We start from the raw sequence: 8,138 nt of genomic DNA, 5'->3' as shown, positions 1-8,138 counted from the left end.
ACACATATATACATATATATACATATACATATATACATGCATATATACACAAATATACACACATATACACGCATATATACACATACATATATACACACATATACATACATATATAAAATTTTTTTTTTCTTTTTAAGATGGAGTCTTACTCTGTCTCCCAGGCTGGAGTGCAGTGGGGTGATCTCAGCTCACTGCAACCTCTGATTCTCTTACCTCATTCTCTCAAGTAGCTGAGATTACAGGCGCTTGCCACCACACCCAGCTAACTTTTGTATTTTTAGTAGAGACAGGGTTTCTCCATGTTGGCCAGGCTGGTCTTAAACTCCTGACCTCAGGTGATCCACCCACCTCGGCCTCCCAAAGTGCTGGGATTACAGGCGTGAGCCACCGCGCCCAGCCCAGCTGATTTTTATATTTTTAGTGGAGACAGGGTTTTGCCATGTTGGCCAGGCTGGTCTCAAACTCCCAACGTCAGGTGATTTGCCCGCCGCAGCTCTGTCGCTAGGCTGGAGTGCAGTGGCAAGATCTCAGATCACTGCAACCTCCACCTCCCGGGTTCAAGCGATTCCCCTGCCTCAGCTTCCTGAGTAGCTGGGACTACAGGCACACACCACCACGCCCAGCTAATTTTTGTTTTTGTATTTTAGTAGAGATAGGGTTTCACCATGTTGGCCAGGATGGTCCTGATCTCCTGACCTTGTGATCCACCCACCTTGGCCTCCCAGAGTGCTGGGATTACAGGCATGAGCCACTATGCCCCACCAATTTTTATATTTTATACTTACACAAGATGGTCTCAAAATGGATCATAGGTCTAAGTTATGAGGTTTAGGTCAAGATTCATTTTTTCTGCATAAGAATGTACGGTTGTTCCCACGCTGCTTGTTGAAAAGATCCTCCTTTATTGAATTGCTTGTGTACCTTGGTCAGTAATCCATGACCTAAGTCACCTTCCTTTGGTGTGTGTCTGCCCCTTCTCCAACACCAAGCTAGCTTCACGCTGTCACTCCAGAGTCAGCGTAACATTGGGTTATGTGAGTCTTCTTTCATTTTTCCATGCGTGGTACATTTAGAATCAGTTTGTCTATATCTACAGAAAGTCCTGCTGGGACTTTGATTGGAATTGCCATGAATCCATAGATCAATTACTGAGAACTGATACCTGTATGATATAATGTCTCCATCTAAGAATGTGGTATGTCTCTCCATTTATTTAGGTCTCTTAAATTTTTTTCTTCAGATCATGTAGTTTTATTTTTATTTTATTTATTATTCTTTTTTGAGACAGGGTCTCGTTCTGTTGCCCAGGCTGGAGTGCAGTGGCACAATCTCAGCTCACTGCAACTTCTGCCTCCCGGGTTCAAGTGTTTCTTCTGCCTCAGCCTCCGAGTAGCTGGGACTACTGCACGCGCCACCACACCCAGCTAATTTTTGTATTTTTAGAGACAGGGTTTCACCATATTGGCCAGGCTGGTCTTGAACTCCTGATCTCATGATCCGCCCGCCTGGGCCTCCCAAGTGCTGGGATTATAGGTGTGAGCCATCGCGCCTGGCACCCGCCAACACCTTTTTTTTCTTTTTTAGATGGAGTCTCACTGTCACCCAGGCTGGAGTGCAGTGGTGTGATCTTGGCTCACTGCAGCCTCCCCCTCCTGGGTTCAAGTGATTCTCCTTCGTCAGCCTCCTGAGTAGCTGGGATTATGGGCGCACGCCACCACACTTGGCTAATTTTTGTATTTGTATTAGACATGGGGTTTCACCATGATGGTCAGGCTGGTCTCAAACTCCTGACTTCATGATCTGCCTGCCTCAGCCTCCCAAAGTGCTGGGATTACAGGCATAAGCCACCACGCCTGGCCCCCAGATTGCTTTTTAAAACTATATATTGCCGGGCGCGGTGGCTCAGCCTGTAATCCCAGCACTTTTCACGAGGGGAGATCGAGACCATCCTGGCTAAACGGTGAAACCCCGAACTAAAAAATACAAAAAACTACTGTAGTCCCAACTACTCGGGAGGCTGATGGGTGAACCCGGGAGGCGGAGCTTGCAGTGAGCTGAGATCCGGCCACTGCACTCCAGCCTGGGCAGCAGAGCGAGACTCCATCTCAAAAAAAAAAAAAAAAAAAACTATATATTGCTGGGCGCGGTGGCTCATGCCTGTAATCCCAGCACTTTGGGAGGCCAAAGCGAACAAATCACCTTGAGGTCGGGAGTTTGAGACCGGCCTGGTCAATGTGGTGAAACTCCGTCTCTACTAAAAATACAAAAATTAGCCAGGCATGGTGGTGCATGCCTGTAATCCCAGCTACTTGGGAGGCTGACGCAGGAGAATTGCTTGAACCCGAGAAGTGGAGGTTGCAGTGAGCTGACAATAGTGCCACTGCACTCCAGCCTTTGCGCTTTGCGACAAGGGTGAAACTCTGTCTCAAAAAGAAAAGAAAAAGAAAAAGAAAAAGAAAAGAAAAGAAAATGTATACAAAAAATGTCAGAATTTACTTAACAAAACAAAACAAAAAAGGCCAGGTGAGGGGGCTCACTCCTGTAATCCCAGCATTTTGGGAGGCCGAGGTGGGCAGATTGCTTGAGCTCAGGAGTTGAGACCAGCCTGGGCAACATGGTGAAACTCCGTCTCTACAAAAAATACAGAAATTAGCCAGCCATTGTGGTGTGTGCCTGTAGTGTCAGCTACTCTGGAGGATAAAGTGAGAATCACCTGAACCCAGGAGGTTGAGGCTGCAGTGAGCCGTGATCGCACCACTGCACTGCAGCCTGCATGACAGAACAAGACACTGTCTCAAAAAAGAAAAAGCATTGATTAATATGCTTAGACTATTTGCATTTAATGTAATTATTGATATATTTGGATTTAGATTTTAAAATTTTTCCATTCACGCTATTTGTTTCTTGTATCTGTGTCCCCTTTTCTGCCTTCATTTAGGTTATGTGTGCTGTTTTTGGCAGCTGATTTTAATTGTGTTTTATTTTTGAGATGGAGTCTTGCTCTGTCACCCAGGCTGGAGGGCAGTGGCGTGATCTTGGCTCACTACAACCTCTGCCTCCCGGGTTCAAGCAATTCTCTTACCTCAGCCTCCTGAGTAGCTGGGATTACAGGTGCATGCCACCACGCCCAGCTAATTTTTTGTATTTTTAGTAGAGACGGGGGGTTTCGTCATGTTAGCCAGGATGGTCTCGATATGCTGACCTCATGATCTGCTGGCCTCAGCCTCCCAAAGTGCTGGGATTACAGGCTCAAGCCACTGCACCAGGCTGTAATTGTGTTTTTGAAAATATCTCCTGGCCCATCCTGGCTAACATGGTGAAACCCTGTCTCTACTAAAAAATACAAAAAACTAGCCGGGCGAGGTGGCAGGCGCCTGTAGTCCCAGCTACTCGGGAGGCTGAGGCAGGAGAATGGCATAAACCTGGGAGGCGGAGCTTGCAGTGAGCTGAGATCCGGCCACTGCACCCCAGCCTGGGCAACAGAGCAAGACTCTGTCTCAAAAAAAAAAAAAAAAAAAAAAAAAAAAGAAAAAAGAAAAAAAAGAAAATATCTCCTGGCTGGGTGCAGGGGCTCACACCTGTAATCCTAGCACTTCGAGAGGTTGAGGTGGGCTGATTGCTTGAGCTAGGAGTTCAAGACCACCTTGGACAATATGGCAAAACTCTGTCTCTGCCCAAAATACAAAAATTAGCTGGGCATAGTGGTGTGTGCTTGTCATCTCAGCTTCTCAGGAGGCTGAGGCAGGAGGCTTGCTTGAGCCCAGGTGGTCGAGGCTGCAGTGACCTGCGATCACGACACTGCACTCCAGATGCCTGGGCGAGACCCTGTCTCAAAACGCACACACAATAAAGCAAAGGGTAGGAACAGGCAAGACCAAGCGGAAGCACGCCTGACTAGTACTTGGTGAAATGCCAGCTAGATCCATGGTGAGTTACCAGTTCATATTCTCATGACTGGGGTGGGGACAGGGAGGCCTGAGGCAGTCGAACCAGTGCCTGGTGAAGGTTTGGAGCAGGGAGGGAGCCTGTGCTCTGGGGCGGGAGTGTAAATTCTGAGAGCCACTGCTGGGGGGCGATTGGGCGTGGCAGGGCGTCTGCCCCGCGCCCGGGCATACACAGGTCCGGAGTGCGCTGGCGTTGGCAGTGTTTGCATAAAGTCCGACAGAACGGGAGCACTGGTGAGTAAATGCCGGTGTTCAGGCAGCGGAGCAGTCAACAGCAGCTAAGATGAATAACCAACGCCCTCTCAATATGGACAATTCCCACCTCAATTCTGTTGAATGGAACCAGAGACTGGCGTTCAGAGGCCCAGGAGAGGCTGGGAAGGCGCAGGGGTGAGGACGGCCTGAGGGACGGGAAGGACGGAGACCCAACTCAGGCGGCGGAGGCCTCCGGGAGGCCCTGGATGGAGGACAGAGGGCGACTCGGGGGGCTCCGGGCATGTGTTTAGGGGGAAAGGTCAGGCCTGCGGCTCATTATTTTTAAAAAACCTGTTTGTATGTTTGAAATATTCAATACTAGGCCGGGCGCGGTGGCTCATGCCTGTAATCCCAGGACTTTGGGAGGCCAAGGTGGATGGATCATTTGAGGCCAGGAGTTCGAGACCAGCCTGGCCAACATGATGAAACCCAGTCTCTACTAAAAACACAAAAAAATTAGCCGGGCGAGGTGGCGAGCGCCTGTAGTCCCAGCTACTCGGGAGGCTGAGGCGGGAGAGTCGCTTGAACCCGGGAGGCGGAGCTTGCAGTGAGCTGAGATCGCGCCACTGCAGTCCAGCCTGGGCGACAGACCGAGACTCCCTCTCAAAAAAAAAAAAAAAAAAAAATTCCAATAATAAAGCTCATATGTGTATCAGCCCATGTCCCTTTATGAAGAAACACCGAGATGTAAGGAATGCGTGCGGCCGAGGGGTGAACTGCGGGTGATTCTCCCTCTTCTCATTCGTACTTGTATGTTCTGAAAACGTCGTCTAGCTTTTGCGTCGTTCTTACCTGAGAAAAGCCAGACAGCAGGCTTTTGGCGGAAGGACCGGTTTACACACCGCGCGGCACACGGGAGCGGCCCGCGCGGCTTTCGGAGAAGCCTCCCCGGTGCAGCGCCTCCCGCGCCCTCGTTAGCGCGCGGCGTCTTCAGGCCGCAGGTCCCCTCGGCTTGGGGCGGGGGGTTCCAGGTCACGTGACAGGGAGACCCCCCCCCCCCCCCCCCCCCCCCCCCGCGTCAGGCAGGAGCGGCCGGCAGAGGGCGCCCGAGTCCCCGGCCTCGCTCGCGCGTTCGGGGCGGCTCCTTCCTCGCGCGCCGCCGGCCGCGTCCATGAGGGGGCGCCGCGAGTCCTGTCCGGCGGCCCCGCCGCGGGCACCCCCGGGCCGGCTCCTGGGCGACCGGTTCCGCGCTGGCTGCGTTTCCCGCCCCACCTGCCAGTGTCGGCTCGTGCGTGCCGCCTCCCCCGGGTTATGGGAATGGAATACAGTCCCCAAGTAATAAAACGACCAGGCGGCCGGGCGCGGTGACTCATGCCTGTAATCCCAGCACTTTGGGAGGCCGAGGCGGGCGGATCACGAGGTCACGAGATCCAGACCATCCTGGCTAACATGGTGAAACCCTGTCTCCACTAAAAAATACAAAAAATTAGCCAGGCGTGGTGGCGGGTAACTGTAGTCCCAGCTACTCGGGAGGCTGAGGCAGGAGAATGGCATGAACCCGGGAGGCGGAGCTTGCAGTGAGCAGAGAATGTGCCACTGCACTCCAGACTGGGCAACAGAGCGAGACTCTGTCTCAAAAGAAAAAAAAAGAAAAATTTTAAAAGCTTCATAAGGCTGCTGGATTCTGTCAAATGCCTTTTCTAAGTCTACTGAAATGATGTATTTTTGTCTTATTTAGAGACCAGGTCTCACCATGTTGCTCAGGCTGGCCTTGACCCTGAGAATCCTCCTGCTTCAGACTCCCAAAGTTCTGGGATCACAGACGTGAGCCACCATGTCCAGCCGTGTTTTTGTCTTTTAATCTGTTTATATGGTGAATTCCATTGGCTCATATTTCATGTTGAACCAATCTTGCATTCCTGGGATAAATTCCACTGGGTCATGGTGTGCAGTTACTTATATTTGTATTGTACATGTATGTGGGCTCATGGGCCTGTGTTTCAGTGTGTGGCAATGCAGTGCACCTACAATCATCAGAACAGCTCTGGAAAAGAATAGTCAAGTGAGAGGGCGTTCTATGCCTGACTTCAAGATGTGGGTTTTTTTTTTTTTTTTTTTTTTTTTTTTTTTTTTTTTTGAGATGGAGTCTCGTTATGTCACTCAGGCTGGAGTGCAGTGGTGCGATCTTGGCTCACTGCAACCTCTGCCTCTGGGAATCAAGTGATTCTTGTACCTCAGCCTCCCGAGTAGCTGGGATTACAGGCGTGTACCACCATGCCCGGCTAGTTTTTGTAGTTTTGGTAGAGACGGGTTTCACCATGTTGGCCAGGCTGGTCTTGAACTCCTGGCCTCAAGTGATCCATCCGCCTCGGCCTCCCAAAGTGCTGGGATTACAGGCGTGAACCTTTGCACCTGGCCCAAGATGTGTCATAAAGGTTCAGAAATCCAGACAGTGTGGCATCGGTAATAGGATAGACAAATAGATCAGTGGAACAGAACAGAGGATCCAGAGTAGACCCTCACATATATGCTCAACTGATTTTGAAATAAGCGTAAGCAAATTCAGCAGAGAAAGGAGAATCTTAGCAACAAATGGTACTAGAACGACGGGGCTACACATATGAACGGAAGCTTCAATCTATACACGACAGTACATACAAAAATCCATTCAAAACTTACTATTAATTTTTTTGAGATGGAGTCTCACTTTGTCGCCCAGGTTGGAGTGCAGTGGCACGATCTCGGCTCACTGCAACCTCCGTCTCCCAGGTTCAAGTGATTCTCCTGCCTCAGCTTCCTGAGTAGCTGGGATTACAGGTGTCTGCCACCACGCCTGGCTACTTTCTGTATTTTTAGTAGAGACGGCGTTTCACCATGTTGGTCAGGCTTGTGTCAAACTCCTGACCTCAGGTGATCCACCCGCCTCGGCCTCCCAAAGTGCCAGGATTACAGGTGTGAGCCACTGTGCCCAGCCTCAGAACTTGTTATAAGCCAAAATGTAAGGCCTACAACTGTAAAATGTGTGTAAGAATGAAAAGGAGGATGTCAGTGTGACTTAGGTTAGGGAAATGATTCTTAGGTAAACACTAAAAGCATGATGCATAAAGGAAAACCTGATCCACTGGACTTCATGGGAATGGAGGGTGTGTGCATTTTGAAAGGCTCTGAGAAGAAAGACAAGCCCGGGCTGGTGGAGGCATTAGCAAATATCCCGTCTGAGGAAGGACTCATCTCAGCATCTACGACGAGCTCCCAGGAGTCATGGGGTGCTGTGCTCTCGGCAGATGCGGGAGAGCCTCCCATCCCGTAATTCGTGTCCCTGGAGCAGCACTGCTCAAAGTCCCCTACCGATGCCCTCCTCAGCCCACAGACCCGACCCTCCGCACGTGTGCACCCACAGGCCAGGCCTTGCGGGTCTTCTTAGGACATGACCCCAACTTCGGGAGGAGGAAAAGCAGAGGAAAACCAATGAAAAGAAAGAAGAATTTACTGGTGGCCCTTTCAAGTCTGTCTAATGACCCAATTTCAGGTTAAGCCAGGCAGTGCTGACGAGGCAGCCCTGTGTTCTGCCAGGTCCCGAGGGCTCCACCTCCTCCGTGGGTGAGAAGCAGCAACCAGCCGGGGAGAAAACCACCTAGCTGCATCAAACTCTGTAGTGCTGGAAGTTAGCACAGGCGGACCGGAGATATCACAGTTCAGTTCTAGACACGGCAATAAGGCAAATGTCGCAATAAAGCCAGTCAGAGGGATTTTTTGGTTTTCCACTGCATATAAAAGTTACGTTGATAACACAGTGCAGTCAGGTGTGCAAACATTTTACAAAACAAGGCACGTGCCTCAATTTAAAATACTTTACTGACCACTCCTCACTCCCCCCCAACTAGGCTCCCACCACCCTACCCTCCCTCAACACCAATAATGATAATAATAATAATGATGATAATAGGCTGGACACAGTGGCTCACACCTGTAATCCCAGTGCTTTGGGAGGTCAAGTGG

The sequence above is a fragment of the Macaca thibetana genome, chromosome 14 (assembly GCF_024542745.1).
Source record: "Macaca thibetana thibetana isolate TM-01 chromosome 14, ASM2454274v1, whole genome shotgun sequence".
In the NCBI taxonomy this organism is placed as follows: Eukaryota; Metazoa; Chordata; class Mammalia; order Primates; family Cercopithecidae; genus Macaca; species Macaca thibetana.
The sequence above is the reverse complement of the archived record's forward strand: the minus strand, read 5'-3'. Positions refer to the sequence as shown.